Source organism: Chlorocebus sabaeus, chromosome X (genome assembly GCF_047675955.1).
Source record: "Chlorocebus sabaeus isolate Y175 chromosome X, mChlSab1.0.hap1, whole genome shotgun sequence".
Classification (NCBI taxonomy): domain Eukaryota; kingdom Metazoa; phylum Chordata; class Mammalia; order Primates; family Cercopithecidae; genus Chlorocebus; species Chlorocebus sabaeus.
The window spans coordinates 88,213,445-88,235,901 of record NC_132933.1 but is presented as its reverse complement, the minus strand read 5'-3'; the positions used below and the strand labels follow the sequence as shown (position 1 = coordinate 88,235,901).

The 22,457-nt window shown below is 39.0% G+C and overlaps 1 protein-coding gene and 1 pseudogene across 3 annotated transcripts in view; both read right to left on the bottom strand.

Annotated features, from left to right (window-relative positions):
- Nucleotides 1-22,457, bottom strand: part of MTMR8 (myotubularin related protein 8) — a 123,624-nt gene that overhangs the window by 19,281 nt on the left and 81,886 nt on the right. The window lies entirely within an intron of this gene.
- On the bottom strand, nucleotides 12,766-19,471 carry LOC140710846 (importin subunit alpha-3-like; annotated as a pseudogene).

Below are 22,457 nucleotides of genomic sequence, written 5' to 3'. Positions count from 1 at the left end.
GTGCCAAGATAATTCAATTCAGACAGGACAGTCTTTCAAAGAAATGGGTGCTGGGAAAACTTTATATCCAAATGCAAAAGAATGAAATAGAAATGAATAAATTCCTGGACACATACACCCTCCCAAGACTAAACCAGGAAGAAGTTGAATTATTGAACAGACAAATAACAAGTTCTGAAATTGCAGCAGTAATAAATAGGCTACCAACTAAAAAAAGCCCAGGACCAGATGAATTCACAGCCAAATTCTACTAGAGGTACAAAGAGGAAATGGTACCATTCCTTCTGAAACTATTCCAAACAATTGAAAAGGAGTGACTTCTCCTTAACTCACTTTATGAGGCCAGCATCATCCCGATAGCAAAACCTGGCAGAGACACAACAAAGAAAGACAACTTCAGACCAATATCCCTGATGAACATCAATGCAAAAATCCTCAATAAAATACTGGCAAACTGAATCCAGTAGCACATCAAAAAGATTATCCACCACAATCAAGTCGGCTTTATCTCTCAGAGGCAAGGCTGGTTCAACATACACAAATCAATAAACGTAATTCATCACATAAACAGAATCAATGACAAAAACCACATAATTATCTCAATAGATGCAGAAAAGGCCTTCAATAAAATTCAACATCCTTCATGTTAAAAACTCTCAATAAACTAGGTATTGATGGAACGTATCTCAAAATAATACGAGTTATTTATGACAAACCCACAGCCAATATCATACTGAATGGGCAAAAGCTGGAAGCATTCCCTTTGAATACAGGCACAAGACAAGGATGCCCCCTCTTACTACTCCTATTCAACATAGTATTGGAAGTTCTGGCCAGGGCAATCAGGCAAGATAACGAAATAAAGGGTATTCAAATAGGAAGAGAGGACGTCAAATTGTCTCTGTTTGCAGATAACATGATCCTATATCCAGAAAACACCATCGTCTCAGTCTAAAAGCTCCTTAAGCTGATAAGCAACTTCAGCAAAGTCTCAGGATACAAAATCAATGTGCAAAAATCTCAAGCATTGCTATACCACCACCAAAAAATAGACAAGCTGAGAGTCAAATCATGAATGAACTTCCATTCACAATTGCTACAAAGATAATACAATTCCTAGGAATACAGCTAACAAGGGATGTGAAGGACCTCTTCAAGGAGAACTAGAAACCACTGCTCAAGGAAATGAAAGAGGACACGAACAAATGGAAAAACATTTCGTCCTCATGGATAGGAAGAATCAGTATCATGAAAATGGCCATACTGCCCAAAGTAATTTAGAGATTCAATGCTATTCCCATCAAACTACTATTCACATTTTTCATAGAATTAGAAATAACTACTTAAAAATTCATATGAAATTAAAAAAAAAAACAGCCCATATAGCCAAGACAATCCTAAGCAAAAAGAACAAAGCTAGAGGTATCACACTAGTTGACTTCAAACTATACTACAAGGCTATACAGTAATCAAAACAGCATGGTACTGGTACCAAAACAGACACATAGATCAATGAAACAGAATAGAGATCTCATAAATAATACCACACATCTACTACCATCTGATCTTCGACAAATCTGACAAAAGCAAGTAATGGAGAAAGGATTCCCTATTTAATAAAAGGTGCTGGGAAAACTGGCTAGCCATTTGCAGAAAACTGAAACTGGAGCCCTTCCTTATACCTTATACAAAAATTAACTCAAGATGCATTAAAGACTTAAATGTAAAACACAAGACCATAAAAACCCTAGAAGAAAATCTAGGCAATATCATTCAGAACATAGGCATGGGCAAAGACTTTATGATGAAATTGCCAAAAGCAGTTGCAACAAAAGCTAAAATTGACAAATGGGATCTAATTAAACCAAAGAGCCTCTGAACGGCAAAAGAAACTATCATCAGAGTGAACAGACAACCTACAAAATGGGAGAAAATTTTTGCAATCTACCCATCTGACAAAGTTCTAATATCCAGAATTTACAAGGAATTTAAACAAATTTACAAGGAAAAAAACAACTCCATCAAAAAGTGGGCAAAGGACACGAACAGACACTTAAAAAAAAAAAAAGATATTTATGTGGCCAACAAACATATGAAAGAAAGCTCAACATCACTGATCATTAGAGAAACACAAATCAAAACCACAATGAGATACCATCTCACGCCAGTCAGAATGGTGATTACTAAAAAGTCAAGAAACAACAGATGCTGGCAAGGCTGGGGAGAAATAGGAACACTTTTATACTGTTGTTGGGAATGTAAATCAGTTCAACCATTGTGGAAGACAGGGTGAAGATTCCTCAAGGATCTAGAGCCAGAAATACCACTTGAACCAGCAATGCCATTACTGGGTATATACCCAAGGGAATATAAATAATTATATTATAAAGATATATACACACGTATGTTTATTGCAGCAGTATTCACAATAGCTAAGACTTGGAACCAACCCAAATGCCCAACAATGATAGTCTGGATAAAGAAAAAGTGGTACATATACACCATAGCATACTATGCAGCCATAAAAGGAATGAAATCATGTCCTTTGCAGTAGCATGGATGAAGCTGGAAGCCATCATCCTCAGCAAACTAACACAGGAACAGAAAACCAAATACCGCATGTTCTCACTCATAAGTGGGAGCTGAACAAGGAGCACACATGGACACAGGGAGGGAAAAAACACACACCGAAGCCTGTCAGCAAGGGCGGGGGTAGGGAGAGCATCAGAACTAATAGCTAAAGCATGTGGGGCTTAATACCTAGATGACAGGTTGATAGGTGCAGCAAACCATCACGACACACGTTTACCTATATAACAAACCTGCACATTATGTACATGCATCCTGGAACCTAAAATAAAATAAAATTAGAAAAACAGAGACAAAATAAAAAAGAATAAAGTTGAACCCTTACTTTATACCATAAACAAAAATTAACTCAAAGTGTATAAAAGACCTAAAGGTAAGAGTGAACATTGTAAAATTATTTACATTGAACACAGGATAAAAAGTCATGACACTGAATTCAGCAATCTTATATCACAGATATAAGACCAAAAGCATAGGTAACAAAATAAAAATGGATAAATTGGGCTACATCAAAATTAAACTTTCGTGTATCAAAATACACTATCAGAAGAGTGAAAAGGAAACCTGCAGAATGGGAGAAAATATTTGAAAATCATGTATCTAGTAAGGAGTTATTATCCAGAATATATTAAAAACTCCTACAACAACAAAAATTATAAAGTGTGCAAAGGACTTTAATAGTCATTTCTCCAAAGAAATTAAAATGGACAAGACACACATAAAAAGATGTTCAACAACACTAATAGAGAAATGAAAATCAAAACCACAATGATATATCACCTCACACCCATTAGAATGGCTACTATCCAAATAAAAGGAACAAAGCACAAAGAATAACAAGTGTTGGTGAGGATGTGGAAAAATTGGAAACCTTGTTCACTGATGATGGGAATATAAAATGATGCAGCCACTATTTAAAACACTATGGTGCTTCCTCAACAATGTAAAAACAGATTTAATGTATAATCCAGCGATTCCACTTCTGGATACATATCAAAAGAGTAGGAGCCTGAACAACATAGCAAGACCCTGTCTCTACAAAAATAAAATAATTAGCTGGGCGTGGTGGCACATGTATGTAGTCCTAGCCACTCGGGAGGCTGAGGTGGGAAGATCACTTGAGCCCAGGAATTACAAGTTACAGTGTGCTATAACTGTGCCACTGCATTCCAGCCTGGGTGACAGAGCGAGACTCCATCGTAAAAAAAAAAAAAAAAAAAAAAAAATGGAAGCAAGGACTCAAGATACTTTTACAAAAATGTTCCATTCAGTATTATTCACAAAAGCCAAAAGGAGGAAGCAACCCAATGTCCACTGCCAGATGATTAAAAAAAAATACGGTATATACAACCAATTAAATATTATTCAGCCTTAAAGAGGAAGGAAATTGTGACACATGCTACAATATGGATGACTTTTGGGGACATTATGCTAAGTAAAATCAGCCAGATACAAAAGGAAAAACATTGTATGATTCCTCTTATATGAGGTACCTGGATTAGTCAAGTTCAGAGATAGAAAGTAGATTGGTGGTTGCCAGGGACTAGGTGGCATGATTTGTTTAATGGATCGGGTTTCATTTGAAATGATTTGTTCAATGGGTAGGGTTTCAGATGAAAAAGTTCTAAAGATTGACCTAACACTACTGAACTAAAACCTAAAAATGGAACTAACCTAAAACCTAAAAAAGTGAACTAACACCTAACAATGGTCAAAAAGGTAAATTTTAAGTGTATTTTATACACTTAAAAGTAAATTTAAAAAGAAATAATAGCGTTCCCATGGACTCTACCCAGTTTCCCCAATGGGTAACTGCAGTACAATATCCCAACCAGGATACTGAAACTGATAGTCAAGATACCAACAATTCCACTAGGCAAACTCCTGTTCTCCTTTAGTAGCCACACCCGCCTCCCCCTCATATCCACCACCCCCTCAGAGTGTGGACTCTGTCCTTAGCCCTTCATAACCATTAATTTGTTCTCTATTTCTTTAATTTTGTAAAGAAATTTATGTAAATGAAACCATACAGTAGATAGCATTTTGAAATTGGCATTTTTCATTTAACATATTCTCTGCAAGGTGCTGCATATATTTAGTTTGTTCTTTATTGCTGAGCAGTATTCCATGGTACAGATGGACCACAGTTTGTTTAACCATTTACCTGTTGAAGGACATCTGGGCTGTCTTCAGTTTTTGAGTATATGAATAAAAATGCTATAAATATTCATGTAGAGGTTTTCATATAAACAGAAAGTTTGATTTTTTTTTCCGGCATATATGGCCAAGAGTACAATTTGTGCAATTGTTGGGGCATATGGCATTTGCATGTTCAGTTTTTTAGAAAACTGACAAACTGTTTTTCAAAGTGGCTCCATACTATTTCATATTTCTATTACATAAATGAGCCAAAGGTAGCCTCTGCATATGGACCTTATGTTGTTTATTTTTTCTGAGCAGGCTGGGAACCCATTCGCTCAAAAGCCTACCAGTACCAAAATCAAATTTTTACACATCCAGTTGTTTTAAATAGCCAAAGTAAGCATTTTTTAACCCTTTAGAGCCTTCCTGTCTTGCATACCCCACAAAACTGCACCCAACATCTGCTAACCAAAGATAAGATTAACCCTGGAGTAATAAAGACCTCACATCACTGTTGCCCTTCAGAACCCTCTGACCCAGCAACTTCCTGACATGCTGCCTAGTGGTCTAGACATGTAAACCCCTCTGATATTCCTCTTTCTTGAAGAGAAGTTTCCTTGCCTTTCTCCCCTTCTGAGTGCTGGCCTCTACACTCATGCAAACATGCCTGCTGAACACCCTACACCCGCCCCCCTCAAAAAGCTTGTTGTGTGCTACAGCGGTCATATCTTTTCATTTTCTCCTTGATCAGTCCTGAAATCCCTCAACTCATTACAAGTGGCAACAAGGATGGAATTTTAGTGATGACCAGGAAATCAATATGGGACCTACCAAGTCAATAGGAGGATTAATGTCAAAACAACCCTGGATGACCTTAAGTACTTGGGACTCAGAATTTGGAACACCTTTGCATAACTTTGGCATGGCATTCTTCTGTACCGAATTGCACTCTATATTTTCTATGGTCTCCGCCATGCCTTATGAGATTGGAGAAGTAGCAGTGCCAGTATTTGAGTAAATCCTCACCATCAGAACTGACTTTTGAGAGAGAGGCACCAAGCTGCCCAGGGAAGGTCAGTCTGCTCACCTGGGTCTCCCACTAGAAAAGCACTAGGTCGGCACTTGTGGGCCTGAATAGAAAAAGGGAAAGTACATACGTATGGATCACATGTGGGTTACCCCAGATCCCATAATGGTCTATAGTGGGAGAGTTCCCCATGGCCAGACTGGTAATATGTGATGAGAATACTCTGAGATGAGAGAATATCCTTGTCCCTGGACACTGCTATGGCAGGCAAACAAGCTGATAAGGCAGAGATGTCAGTCTGATGCTGGTCTCCTAAGTACAACTGGGAGAGACACTTGCAAGCAGCTAGTAGTCCTCTGCTATCATGACAATAATGCTTTTGATACTCTCATTCTAGTCCTCTGTTGGAAGTATATTGAGCTCTCCATCTTTTGGCTGAGCTGACTAAAGCATTATTTCAGTGACTAAATCAAGGAAAGTTATATCCCAGGACACCAAAGGAAGTGACTATCCTACTCAAGGGATGCTCCAAAGCATAAAGTAGGTGCATGTTGGACCTCGCTGTTGGTTGCTTTTCACCAGGGTTTGCCCAGAGAGGAGGCAGAAACTCAAACTCCTGCAGGAGACGAGTTGGAAGGGAAGATCCTGGGGAAGAGAATTGGTGACCTCTAAAGAAGAAAGCAGCAGCATCGTGTCATCATGCTAGGGACTAGGGCCATTTACCCTCTGCTTTGTCAGTAACCACCAGCAAAGTCATAAAACAGAAAAACAAAAGAAGATGGCCACTTCTCTTTTGGAGCAGAAAATGCATCCTCTTTCTTGCCCTTACATCCAGTCTCTCCTTAAGGACCTGACCCAGGAACTGAACGAAAAAGGGGCAGTCTGACTATATATACAGAATATATCTGGCAGGGAGCAAACTCCACCTAATAGGGGAATTAAACAATTGGCTGCCATAGTACAAGATGGAAAAAAATGGTGTCACTGCTAAAGGATCCCACATAGTAAGCATGGAAGGTAGGAATGACCCTCAAAAGAGGCTTTGTGCCTCAGTCCACATATACCTTGTTGATGTGGATTTTTATGGCTTGGTGGGCTTCCTATCCTATATTAGGCCTTATAAAGGCCTGGGAAGACTGTCAATGGAAAATGTTAACCAAGGCTAAAGATCTCCTCCATCAGCTGGGGATGTTGAAGTGGGTTTATCAGGCAACAGATGACCTGCAGCACGATGACTTGGCAAGTCCAGAGGAAACTGAATTCAGTCCCACGTCTAACTACTTATTTCTCAGGAGGGTTCCTGACAAGTGTAAGTCCTCCTTTTGGGCAATAATGGCTAATGCTAAAACAATTTAAGAGTTCATAGCTTCACTCGATTTAGTAGAAATACATGAAAGACAAACTCAAGTGTTGCCTGTTAATTCTATGAATATAACTCCATCTAGCCTAAATCAAAATTACTACCAACAGTTATGCTGCACCCTTCTAGATCAAGCAAACCACGTAGAGCCAGGTCCATGGTTTAGCTTGAGCTGAGATAAACAAAAGGGGTTACATTGGACTCTAATGGACAAAGGGGCCCAAATCGGATGTTCTCTCATACATTGGTGAAGCAAGCATTAACATTTACTAGGGTTAGATTACAATCTGCAGCAGGTATTCAAAGTCAGTCTCATTTGGGAAACCTGCTCCTGATCTCCTTCAGTGGCAGGGACCCACCCCCACATAGGGATCTGGTGGTTGCAGAAGGTGGCTACTTCCAGCAGACAATCACCTTTTTACCATATTAACTGTAGTTTGGCTCCACAACATTGGCTGGCTTTGTTGGACATGGGTGCCCAAATCTCCCCAATCCTAAGAATCACTCATGCTTTAAAGGAATCCCCTCAACCCTCACCCTGTCCAGGAGGATGATTATGTAAAGGAGCAATTATTTACTTAACTATTAAAACTGATCCAGTTCTGCTAAAAGATGCTTTGAATCTGGTTGTACCCCTGAGACTATCCCTTTTCCCATTATTTGAATGGACTTCTTCAATCAGCTAGTAACTCCACAGAACCTAATGCTTTTATGGTATTGGTGGCACTACCTGGTAGGAACCAATTAACTTTCCCCTACCAGTGCGGGTGGTAAATATGGCACAGAACAAGCTAAGGCAAGACCCTGAAAGATTATAGGCCATCATAGCTTAGTTAAATAACATGTACTGATTCTTACCATCTCACCTGTCAATTCCCTGGTAGAGCCTATGTGTAAAGCCACTATTAATAAAGAGAGGTTAACTATAGAGAGTTAAATAAGAGCACCTTTTTATTGGAGCACTTCTACCAGATATCATCACCTTAACGGACGACATTCAAAACAACATAGATAAATTGTACGGAGTTATAGACTTGCCTAACGTGCTCCAATTGGGAAATATTTTGTAGGAGAGCTAATCACAATTTGCCTTCACTTTTGAGGGTGAAGAGTGTATTTTTTTCCCAGTGACCTATGGAATACTCAAATAGCCCTGTGATCAAACATGTGCAGACATGACTTAGATGCCTGCCCCATATTTCCACCAGAAATTCAGCTTTGGCATTATATTGATAAAATCCTCCTTACTAAACCTTGCCAAGATTCTGTCTCAGAGGCTATCACAACTGCGAGCAAACACTTCAATGAGAGGGGATGGTGTCTTAGTCCACTTAGGCTGCTATAACACAATACCATGGATTGGGTGACTTATAAACAATAGAAATTTATTCCTCACAGTCATGGAGGCTAGGAAGTGCAAGATCAAGATGACAGCAGATTTGGCATCTGGTGAAGGTCCTCTTCCTGCTGCATAGATGGTTGTCTTTTTGCTGTGTCCTCACATGGCAGAAGGAGCAAACAATGTCTCTGGGGTCTCATTTATAAGGGAACTAATCCCATTCATGAGGGCTTTGCCTTCTTGGTCCCAACTCCTAATACCATCACATTGGGAGTTACGATTTCAACATATGAATTTGGGAGAACATAAATATCGTCTACAGCAGACAGGAAACTGCCCCACATAAGGTACAAGACCTTTCTATTAAATCTCGGGGTTACCTTTGGAACTCAGAAGGCTGAACTATTCTCAATCTGGTAAGACAAGCTCCTAGTGCTCCAACCTTGCACACTGATAAAGAAGATCCAACATTTGATAGGAATGTTTATATTCTGGCTCCAACACACTCCTCACCTCCAATATTTGCGACTAAGTCATCTGTAAGTCTCATTTTTCAGTGAGAACCTGGAGCAATGAGGTACTAGATAAACTAAAGGATGCTATCACTTTGGCTCTCCTGTTAGTGTACCTCAGATAAAACTTAAAATGAGATGTTTCTGACACACACATACATACACTCTCTCTCTCTCTCTCTCTCACACACACACACACACACACACACACACACACACTCACAGTTTCCTAGATTCTCTGGAGGTAAACCTAAATGCAAGAACTAAAACTGTAAAATTCTTTTTTTCTCTCACAAGAAGATTTAGAAGACTAAAACTGTAAAATTCTTAGAAGAGAACATAGGGGGAAATCTTCATGACATGGAAGTTGGCAATGATTTCCTCAATATGACACTAAAAGCACAGGAAACAAAGAATAAATTGATAAACTGTACTTTATCAAAATTTTGTGCACCAAAAGATACTATCAAGAGAATAAAAAGGCAATCAGAGAATGGGAGAAAATATTTGCAAATCATATATATGGTAAGGGATTGATATAACGAATATATAGAGAATTCCTAAAACTCAACCACAAAATCAAACAACCCAATTCAAAAATGGGCAATGGACTTCAATAGATATTTCTCCAAAGAAGATATACAAATGGACAATAAGCACATGAAAATATGCTCAATGCCACTAGTCACAAGGAAAATGCAAATCAAAACTATGAGATACTACTTCATACCCACTAGGATGGATACTATCTAAAAAAAAAGGAAAAATACAATTATTGGTGAGGATACAGAAAAAATGCAGCCTCTGTGCATTGCTGGTGGGAATGTAAAATGGCACAGCCACTGTGGAAAACAACTTGGAAGTCATTTAAAAAGTTAAATATAAAATTACCATATTATCCAACAATCCACTTTTAGGTATATATCCCCAAGAACTCGAAGCAGGAAATCAAACAGACAGTTTAATACCAATGTTCATAGACAAATTATTGACCAAAGCCAAAAGATGGAAGCAACCCAGTTGTCCATCAATGGATGAATAAACAAAATGTGCTATATCCATACAATAGAGTATTTTTCAGCCTCAAAAAGGAATGAAGTTCTGATACATGCTACAACATGGATGGACCCTGAAAACACTATGCTAAGTGGCATAAGCCAGACACAAACACATACAAAAACAAATATTGTATGACTTCACTTACATGAGCTACCTAGAATAGGTAAATTCATAAAGATAGAAAGTAGAATAGAGGTTGCCAGGGGCTGCTGGGAGGGGAAAATGGAGAGTTATTTTGTGATACTATGGAGTTTCTGTTTGGGATGATGAAAGAGTTCTGGAAATGGATAATGATGGTAGATACACAACTTCTGATTGCTGATTACACCGTACACTTAAAATGATTAAAATGGTAAATTTTATGTTATGTATATTTTACAAAAAGCAAAACAAGCAAAAAATACCATGGGGCCAGAGGACAGACTGTTATATAAATGAACCACAGATAGCCTCTGTATATGGACCCTATGCTGTTTACTTCTTCATCATAGGCTAGGAACCCATTAGCTGAAAAGCCTGATGGTACCAATCTGAACATTTTACACATCCAATTGTTTTAAATATAGCCCACATGAGTATATTTTTAGGCATTAGAGCCTGCCTGCTTTACATACACTACAAAACTTCACAAAACATCTACTACCCATAGACAAGAAAAACTGTAGGGCAATAAAGACCCCAAGCTGCTGCTGGTCTTCAGAGTTTCCTGACCCACAGACTCCTCGCTGTGCTGCCTAGCAACATCATATATTAATAGATATGTCAGCCCCCTCTCCTTCATGAGTTCCTTAGCCCTTCTCCCCTTATGGGTTATGCCCTCAGGCCTATACCAGAGAGTCTGGATGGCCTCATGCTGTGAAGGATTTTCCCAGGTGCAAACCTGTCAAAGGATCACTTCAAGTTTGCTGTGTGTTAATGCCATCTCATGATTCTTATCAGAGGTAAAAACCTTCAAAGTCACTATAATCCCCACCAGGAAGGTAGGAAAAATTCAGCTTTTCGATATCTTTGACAGCACTTTGTACTGTCACCATGTTTTTTAAATTTTAACCATTCTGATAAATGTGTAGTAATACCTGATTGAGCTTTTAATTTGCATTTACCAAATTGGCTAACGATGTTGAACATTTTTCTTTTTTTTTAAGTTTCAATGTTTATTTCCCCAAGACAGCCTAGCTTGCACTCGACTTGGATAAATTTCATAAGCTAGTTTTCTGCTGCTACTAGTTTTAAACTTGAATTATATTTCTGATGACAAGACATGCTGCAAAAAATACTCTAGTTCAACAGAGTTATGCTCACAAAACAATTTTTATCCATTCTACAGTGTTTCAGAATTACTAGTTGATTTTTAAACACAAAGTATATATAGAGGCTAATGGGGGTTAATGTGATATATTTCTTATAGCAAACTGTGGTTCACACAATACTTGTGCTCAAAGGGGAAGGCACAGGATTTCCTAAAATGAGCCATCTTATAAAGAGCTCTTACTGTACAAATTACATCACATTTACTGTACGTAACCTCAAAACTGAGGTATTATTCAATTTATAAAAACCACTTGATCAGTCTTTATGAAGCAGTACATATGTGACAAATTCCATTTTAGAAGTTTCCACCTCATTCTCATATAAAACAAAATTTGAAAACAAGTAACATTTAAATACAGCAAGGTATTCTACCACAACTGAAACTTTTTTCTTCTCTACAGGACCCAACAAAATCCGAAAATGAACTATGCTGTAGATTTACCTCATGCAAAGATCTTTATGTTCCCCCTGAAAGTGAAAAGCATGGCCTTTTAAGTACATTTTACTGTTTTATACTATTATGGCAACTTGTGTACTGCAGCACAGTCTCTTTTGAGAAAAAGTTATGATTTTTTTTCACGCAAAAATATATACAAATTAGCTTTGATAAGGAAAGGCTTTCATAGCATCAAACATTTATTCAGTGCAAATGCACAGGAAAACCTTCCTGAAATGTTTTCTGACTTGAGAGTCAACTAAGAAGAAAGTCATACTAGGTAAAGTAAATAAAAACTTGTAGGGGTGGGGAGGAAAAGGGGTAAGGGGAAATAGAAAACATAAGTTGCAGAGTAAACAAATGTCTGCTGCTGATCCGGTATTTGTTTATATGTCCAGTGTACATTAACACTCATAATCACATTTTGACAATTTACTAGGTTATCAGCCACCTGAAGGCAAAACAAGCTTGCATGTGTTCACATACAGCACCACTACCACACTCCTGTACATAGTCACTCCAGGACTAGGAGTCTAATTCATGAATGAGAGCCCCAGATTTTAAAGATGATCCTGACTGTCCATCACTGAGCCAGATATTCATTCAACATTTTCCATTCAGACACTGCTTCATAGCAAGGCCTAGGCTCATTTTCCTTTTACTTATACGGGCATCCAATTATCTTTTCTGCTTACAAGCCTTGAAGACAATAGTACTACACTTTCCCCTCAGTTTATATAGAGTAAGTCAATGTTCTTTCTCAGGCACTGAAGATCTGTGACCTGTAGCCCTTTTTACTGTGAACAGCCTAAATAAGCATTCATGTAAAGTTTTCATTACATTTTGCCACTCATTCTCACTCATACCCATTCACCATCTTGACAACATTTGGGCATTTTCTGTGATTCCAAATGAAATCTTCACATGTTCTTTCCCAATTTAATGCAGAAGCAGATCCCATGAGCTAAGCTTGATGGATCAAACATACATATACACACATATATATAATATTTTATATACATTTATATATAATATATATAAAATTGCACCTAACTTCCACAGTACTGTTCTAAAACTGGAACTGTTCTACTGGTATACTGGCAGATAAACTGAAACCAAACGTTCCACCTTGAATTGCCTCTGGATGAAAGCTAAGATCTTCATCAACATCATTTGAAGAGAACTGAGCAATGATTTCATAGGTCAATTTGTAGATGTTTCCATTTTCATGATTTTGAAGTTTTTCAATTTTCTCCAGTCCTCCACATTTTTCTGTAAGATTGGCTATGGATTCTGCCTCATTTTTAGCCACTTTTAATATATTACTTAGTCCATCCAGTACTACTTGTACAACTTGTACATCTTTTACAGTCAGCTTCTAAGTGCCAATATCCCCTTATCCAAAAGGTTTACTATTCTTGGTACAATATTGGCATCAATTACTGCCTATATCTGCTGCTGATTACCTGCAGTAATGTTACAGAGGAACCATACTGCCTCTTTATTAATTTTCTCTTTGGGATGTGTCAGGATTGCCCACAAGTATGAAAGAGCATCATAATTCAAAACTACTTCTGTTTGCTCTTCAATTCCAGTGGCCAAGTTGCCCACAGCTTGAGGTGCAGCAGTCTGAACTACTTGGTGGCTGAACAGAGGAACCAAATGAGGAACTATTCCAGAGTCTATTACTATATGTATTTGTTAATTGCCAGAAGTGTCTGTTCATATGCTTTGCCCATGTTTTGATGGGGTTGTTTTTTTCTTGTAAATTTGCTTGAGTTCCTTGTAGATTCTGGATATTAGCCCTTTGACAGATGAGTAGATTGCAAAAATGCTCTCCCATTCTGTAGGTTGCCTGTTCACTCTGATGGTAGTTTCTTTTGTTGTGCAGAAGCTCTTTAGTTTAATTAGATCCCATTTGTCAATTTTGGCTTTTGATGCCATTGCTTTTGGTGTTTTAGTGATGAAGTCCTTGACTATGCCTATGTCCTGAATGGTATTGCCTATTTTCTTCTAGGGCTTTTATGGTTTTAGGTCTAACATTTAAGTCTTTAATCAATCTTGAACTAATTTTTGTATAAGGTGTAAGGAAAGGATGCAGCTTCAGCTTTCTACATATGGCTAGCCAGTTTTCTCAGCACCATTTATTAGTAGGGAATCCTTTCCCCATTTCTTGTTTTTGTCAGGTTTGTCAAAGATCAGATGGTTCTAGATGTGTGGTGTTATTTCTGAGGGCTCTGTTCTGTTCCATTAGTTTATATCTCTGTTTTGGTACCAGTACCATGCTGTTTTGGTTACTGTAGCCTTTTAGTATAGTTTGAAGTCAGGTAGCGTGATGCCTCCAGCTTTGTTATTTTGACTTAGGATTGTCTTGGCAATGGGGGCTCTTTTTTGATTCCATATGAACTTTAAAGTAGTTTTTTCCAAATCTGTGAAGAAAGTCATTGGTAGCTTGATGGGGATGGCATTGAATCTATAAATTACCTTGGGCAGTATGGCCATTTTCACAATATTGATTCTTCCTATCGGTGAGCATGGAATGTTCTTCCATTTGTTTGTGTCATCTTTTATTTCACTGAGCAGTGGTTTGTAGTTGTCCTTGAAGAGGTCTTTCACATCCCTTGTAAGTTGGATTCTGAGGTATTTTATTCTCTTTGTAGCAACTGTGAATGGAAATTCACTCATGATTTGGCTGTGTTTGTTTGTTACTGGTATATAGAAATTCTTGTGATTTCTGCACATTAATTTTTCCTCCTGAGACTTTGCTGAATTTGCTTATCAGCTTAAGGAGCATTCCCTTTGAAAACCAGCACAAGACAATGATGCCCTCTCTCACCACTCCTATTCAACATAGTGTTGGAAGTGCTGGCCAGGGCAATCAGGCAAGAGAAAGAAACAAAGGATATTCATTTTACTAATGAATAGGAAAACGGAAGTCAAATTGTCCCTGTTTGCAGATGACATGATTGTATATTTAAATGTAAATGGACTAAATGGTCCAATTAAAAGACACAGACTGGTAAACTGGATAAAGAGTCAAGACCCATCAGTTTGCTGTATTCAGGAGACCCATCTCACATGCAGAGACATACATAGGCGCAAAATAAAGGGATAGAGGAAGATCTACCAAGCAAATGGAAAACAAAAAAAAGCTGGGGTTGCAATCCCAGTCTCTGATAAAACAGACTTTAAACCATCAAAGATCAAAAGAGGCAAAGAAGGCCATTACATAATGGTAAAGGGATCAATTCAACAGGAAGAGCTAACTATCCTAAATATGTATGCACCCAATACAGGAGCACCCAGATTCATAAAGCAAGTCCTTAGAAACTTACAAAGAGACTTAGACTCCCATACAATAATAATGGGAGACTTCAACACCCCACTGTCAACATTAGACAGATCAACGAGACAGAAAGTTAACAAGGATATCCAGGAATTGAACTCATCTCTGCACCAAGCGGACCTAACAGACATCTATCTATAGAACTCTCCACCCCAAATCAACAGAATATACATTCTTTCAGCACCACATCACACTTATTCCAAAATTGACCACATAGTTGGAAGTAAAGCACTCTTCAGAAAATGTACAAGAACAGAAATTATAACAAACTGTCTCTCAGACCACAGTGCAATCAAACTAGAACTCAGGACCAAGAAAATCAATCAAAACCATTCAACTATGTGGAAACTGAACAACCTGCTCCTGAATGACTACTGGGTATATAACGAAATGAAGGCAGAAATAAAGATGTACTTTGAAACCAATGAGAACAAAGATACAACATAACAGAATCTCTGGGACACATTTAAAGCAGTGTGTAGAGGGAAATTTATAGCACTAAATGTCCACAAGAGAAAGCTGGAAAGATTTAAAATTGACACTCTAACATCACAATTAAAAGAACTAGAGAAGCAAGAGCAAACACATTCAAAAGCTAGCAGAAGGCAAGAAATAACTAAGATCAGAGCAGAACTGAAGGAGATAGAAACACAAAAAACGCTCCAAAAAAATCAATGAATCCAGGAGCTGGTGTTTTGAAAAGATCAACAAAATTGATAGACCACTAGCAAGACTAATAAAGAAGAAAAGAGAGAAGAATCAAATAGATGCAATAAAAAAAAATGATAAAGGGGATATCACCACCGACCCCACGGAAATACAAACTACCATCAGAGAATACTATAAACACCTCTACACAAATAAACTAGAAAATCTAGAAGAAATGGATAATTTCTTGGACACTTACACTCTCCCAAGACTAAACCAGGAAGAAGTTGAATCCCTGAATAGACCAATAACAGGCTCTGAAATTGAGGCAATAATTAATAGCCTACCAACCAATAAAAGTCCAGGACCAGACAGATTCACAGCCAAATTCTACCGGAGGTACAAGGAGGAGCTGGTACCATTCCTTCTGAAACTATTCCAATCAATAGAAAAAGAGGGAATCCTCCCTAACTCATTTTATGAGGCCAACATCATCCTGATACCAAAGCCTGGCAGAGACACAACAAAAAAAGAGAATTTTAGACCAATATCCCTGATGAACATCGATGCAAAAATCCTCAATAAAATACTGGCAAACTGAATCCAGCAGCACATCAAAAAGCTTATCCACCATGATCATTGGGCTTCATCCCTGGGATGCAAGGCTGGTTCAACATATGCAAATCAATAAACGTAACCCGCATATAAACAGAACCAAAGACAAAAACCACATGATTATCTCAAGAGATGCAGAAAAGGCCTTTGACAAAATTCAACAGCCCTTCATGCTAAAAACTCTCAATAAATTCGGTATTGATGGAACGTATCTCAAAATAATAAGAGATATTTATGACAAACCCACAGCCAATATCATACTGAATGAGAAAAAATTGGAAGCATTCCCTTTGAAAACTGGCACAAGACAGGGATGCCCTCTCTCACCACTCCTATTCAACATAGTGTTGGAGGTTCTGGCTAGGGCAGTCAGGCAAGAGAAAGAAATCAAGGGGATTCAGTTAGGAAAAGAAGAAGTCAAATTGTCCCTGTTTGCAGATGACATGATTGTATATTTAGAAAACCCCATCATCTCAGCCCAAAATCTCCTTAAGCTGATAAGCAACTTCAGCAAAGTCTCAGGATACAAAATCAATGTGCAAAAATCACAAGCATTCTTATACACCAGTAACAGACAAACAGAGAGCCAAATCAGGAATGAACTTCCATTCACAATTGCTTCAAAGAGAATAAAATACCTAGGCATCCAACTTATAAGGGACGTAAAGGACCTCTTCAAGGAGAACTACAAAACACTGCTCACTGAAATAAAAGAGGACACAAACAAATGGAAGAACATTCCATGCTCATGGATCGGAAGAATCAATAACGTGAAAATGGCCATACTGCCCAAGGTAATTTATAGATTCAATGCCATCCCCATCAAGCTACCAATGAGTTTCTTCACAGAATTGGAAAAAAACTACTTTAAAGTTCATATGGAACCAAAAAAGACCCCACATTGCCAAGACAATCCTAAGTCAAAAGAACAAAGCTGGAGACATCACGCTACCTGACTTCAAACTGTACTACAAGGCTACAGTAACCAAAACAGCATGGTACTGGTACCAAAACAGAGATATAGACCAATGGAACAGAATAGAGCCCTCAGAAATAATACCACACATCTACAGCCATCTGATCTTTGACAAACCTGAGAAAAACAAGAAATGGGGAAAGGATTCCCTATTTAATATTTCCCATCTGGTGCTGAGAAAATTGGCTAGCCATAAATAGAAAGCTGAAACTGGATCATTTCCTTACTCATTATACGAAAATTAATTCAAGATGGATTAAAGACTTAAGTGTTAGACCTAAAACCATAAAAACCCTAGAAGAAAACCTAGGTAATACCATTCAGGACATAGGCATGGGCAAGGACTTCATGTCTAAAACACCAAAAGCAATGGCAACAAAAGCCAAAATTGACAAATGGGATCTCATTAAACTAAAGAGCTTCTGCACAACAAAAGAAACTACCATCAGAGTGAACAGGCAACCTACAGAGTGGGAGAAAATGTTTGCAATCTACTCATCTGACAAAGGGCTAATATCCAGAAGCTACAAAGAACTCAAACAAATTTACGAGAAAAAAACAACCCCATCAAAAAGTGGGCAAAGGATATGAACAGACACTTCTCAAAAGAAGACATGCATACAGCCAACAGATACATGAAAAAATGCTCGTCGTCACTGGCCATCAGAGAAATGCAAATCAAAACCACAATGAGATACCATCTCACACCAGTTAGAATGGCAATCATTCAAAAGTCAGGAAACAACAGGTGCTGGAGACGATGTGGAGAAATAGGAACACTTTTACACTCTTGGTGGGATTGTAAACTGGTTCAACCATTATGGAAAACAGTATGGCGATTCCTCAAGGATCTAGAACTAGAAACACCGTATGACCCAGCCATCCCATTACTGAGTATATACCCAAAGGATTATAAATCATGCTGCTATAAAGACACATGCACATGTATGTTTATTGCAGCACTATTCACAATAGCAAATACTTGGAATCAACCCAAATGTCCATCAGTGACAGACTGGATTAAGAAAATGTGGCACATATACACCAAGGAATACTATGTAGTCATAAAAAAGGATGAGTTTGTGTCCTTTGTGGGGACATGGATGCAGCTGGAAACCATCATTCTCAGCAAACTATCGCAAGAATAGAAAACCAAACACTGCATGTTCTCACTCATAGGTGAGAATTGAACAATGAGATCACTTGGACTCTGGAAGGGGAACATCACACACCAGGGACTATTATGGGGAGGGGGGAGAGGGGAGGGATGGCATTGGGAGTTTTACCTGATGTAAATGATGAGTTGATGGGTGCTGACGAGTTGATGGGTGCAGCACACCAACATGGCACAAGTATACATACGTAACAAACCTGCACGTTGTGCACATGTACCCCAGAACTTAAAGTATAATAATAAAAAAAAAAAAGAGAGAGAAGGGAAACAAACAAACAAAAAAGAAAACCCCATCGCCTCAGCCCAAAATCATGAATATTCTTAATGGCATCTAGAATAGTGAATCATTCCCAGAAATTTATTTACTTGGCCCATATCCATTAGAAGAATGACAATCTATGGCAGCTATGGCCATACAAGGTGTATTTCCTAAATAATAAGACCTGAAAGTCAAAATTACTCCTTGATTCATGGGCTGCAGAATGGATGTTATGTTAGCGGCCATAAAAACTTTCATCTCCATGAAGATCTCCATAAGAGCTCCTGGATGACTTGGGGTATTGTCAGTGAGTGGTAATACTCTGAAAGAAACCTCTTCTTCTGTACAGTGCATCTCAACAGTGACCTTAAAATATTTAGTAAACCATGCTGTGAACAGATATGCTATCATCTAGGCTTTTTGGTTCTATTTATAGAGCACAGGCAGAATAGATTTATTATAATTGTTACAGGCCCTAGGATTTTTGGAATGATAAATGAGCACCGGTTTCATCTTAATGTCACCAGCTGCATTAAACCCTAACAAAAGTTAGGTTGTCCTTTGGAACTTTGAAGACAGACACTGACTTCTTCTGATTATGAAAGTACTAGGTAGCACCTTCTTCCAATATAAAGCTGCGTCATCTATATTGAAAAATCTGTCATTCAGTGTAGCCATCTTCATCAATTATCTTAGCTAGATCTTCTAGATAACTTGTGCAGATTCTACATCAGTACTTGTTACTTCACCTTGCACTTTTGTGTTATGGAGATGACTCCTTTCCTTAAAGCTCATGAACCAACCTCAGGTAGCTTCCAACTTTTCTCCTGCAGCTTCCTCACCTCTCTCAGCCTTCAAAGAATTAAAGAGAGTTAGGAAATTTTATCAACAATAAGACTGTTTTGCTTTCTTATCGTTTGTGTTTTCACTAGAGCAGCACTTTTAATTTCCTTCAAGAACTTTTCCTTCACATTCACAACTTGCGCTGTTTGGTGCAAGAGCCCTAGCTTTTGGCCTTTCTCAGCTTTCGACATGCCTTCCTTGCTAAGCTTAATGATTTCTAGCTTTTGATTTAAAGTGAGAAACGTGACTCTTCGTTTCACTTGAACACTTAAATGCTATTGTATGTTTATTAATTGGCCGAATTTCAACACTGTTGTGTCTTGAATCCAGAGGACTGAAAAGATGGAGCAATGATCTTCATTTCTTTCCATATTCTGCATTCTATTTCTGTGATTTCAGCCATCTTAGACTGGTTAAGAACCCTTGTTGAAGAACTAGTACTGTCATTTGGAGGAAAGAAGACACTCTGGCTTTTCAAGCTGTCATAGTTCTTGCACTGGTTCTCATTTGTATCAGCTGATGTTCCTTCAATCTTTGAAGTCACTGTCCTTTGGATTTTTAAAAAAATTTTATTCTATTTGATGACCTTGCGGTTTGATTGAGGCAAAAGGTGGGTTCAGTTGACTGGGTTCATTTCTGGAAGATTTTAGGGGGCCAAGCCTCAGCTCAGGACCCCTGAACAGGATGTGCTAACGCTGGATGACTGGTATCAAGCCTCTGCTTTGTTCTTTGGCTCCTTGAAATTATGAACCTGCTGTGCTAGAAGGGCTGAGGTGCTCATGGACCGCTGGTCACTACACTCTAATGGGTGGTAACAGTTAAAGTGTTTCATAGGGTGATGGCTGTGGGATTCATCTTTGTTTGCATGTGCCAGTAGTGGTAGCAGTGCCAGCACAGTGGTGCGCATGCTTGTTTGCTACAGCAGGGTGCTAGGAGGTGCCAGGGTGCCTGCCTCCATGCAGGCATTCACAGTAGTGGCGGTGGAGGCTCAGGAGGGCAGGGGCATGACTGGTGACTGTGTGTGTGGTCCTGCTGGAGGTGTTAGCATGGGGGTAGGGCACTGATGGGTGCAGGGCTTGTCTACCCTCTGTGCATGTTCATGCAGGCTCAGGGCAGGGGAGAGTCTGCTAGTCTCCATGCCTACTTTCACTTGCAGGGGCAGAACTGCCTGGCTTTGTGCCTGCCAAGGCTCCAACTGCAATGGCAGTACAACAGCGGTAGAAGGTAGAGGGTTGTAGTGAACTCCTGCTGGTAGCAGTGGCAAAGCAGGGTTCAGTGCATGTATATACTGGCCAGGCAGGGAAGAAGGCAAGATTGGCCCCATGTACACATGTGCTGTCAAGGCAATGTAGGAAGTGGCCCTGGGCCCAGGGTAAGCTGTATTGTGGGTATGGAGTGGGTGGGATGGTACGTGACCTCGAGGGCCACCCTACTATAGCTCATCAACAGTTAGGTGCAGTCCACCACCTCAGGAGCTATGATGCAGACCCCCAGGGTACCGAAACTGCACTGCAAACCAATGTGGCCTGGCTGGGGTCCTGAGAGGCCAGAAGACCAAGGGTTGCACAGATCAGACTGGCCTGTGTGATGGGCAAGACCACCCTGCAGAGTTCAGGTCCACTAGTTCCCCTAGAACTAAAGTATACTATGAGAGCAAGTCGAGCCTAGGGCAATGGGCATCCCTGGCTCTGCTCCAATACAGATGCTCCTGCACTAAACCCTCTGTGCTCTATAACTGGCTGGCATGTTGCCCCTAACACTTCTGTAAACTGCTCTCCCTGCCAACTCAAGTGTCCATCGCAGTCTGGGGGGTCTCCTCCTGCCAGGATTCTAGAGGCCCATAGCAAGAGACGGTTGCTCCTTGCCAGTTCAACTCACCCATTCTCCCATTGTTGTTAGGAGCCAGTAACAAGTCCCAAGCATGGTGGCCCCATGCAGAGTCCCCAGCTTCCTCCCACTTCAGCCCAGCTTCTGTGTCTTCCCTCTGCCTACCCTCAGTGCCTTCCCTCTGAAGATCGGCTAGGAGTGCACCAGTTGTCCCAGGTCCCTTGGTGGCAGCTGTTCCACCTGGCTTTGTCATCAGCCATCTTTCCCAAATAAATTTCCTCTGAAGTCTATTTAATCTGATATTATGTGATATGGCCACTGCTGCTTCCATTTGTTTTCATGATGCTTCTCTCCATCTTTTTTACTTTCAAATTGTCTATTTTATTATAATTGAAGTGTAATTCTTATAGACAGCATATATTTTTTATCCACTCTGCTTAGTTTTGTCATTTAATTGGTATATTAAGATCATTTACATTTAAGATTATTATATGTTAGAGCTTAATTCCCCATGTTATTGTTTTTGTTTGTTCAATCTGTCATTTCTGTTTTCTTGTCATGCCTTCCTGTGGGTTACTTTTTTACAATTTTATTTTGATTAATCTAAAGTGTTTTTGAGTGTATCTCTTTGTATAGGTCTTTCAGTGGTTTCTCTAGGCAGTATATTATATGCGTGCCTATACATACTTTCTCTGTGTGCCCGTGTATCATGGCGTACTGGTGTCAGCATTTTATAAGTTTGAATGAAGTCTACAAATCTTCCTTCCTTTTACATTCCTTTTCCCTCCCCTATTTATAATATAATTATCTTAAACATTTCCTCTCTACATATTTAGAATCATATCAGATAGCATTATAATTTTTGCTTCCACTGTCATACATTTGAGACAATTCAAGAAGAGATGGAAAGTCTATTGTATTTATACATATTTCTATTCTTTCCATTCTTCTTTCTTCTTTTCTGATGTTCCAAGCTTCCTTCTTTTATCATTTC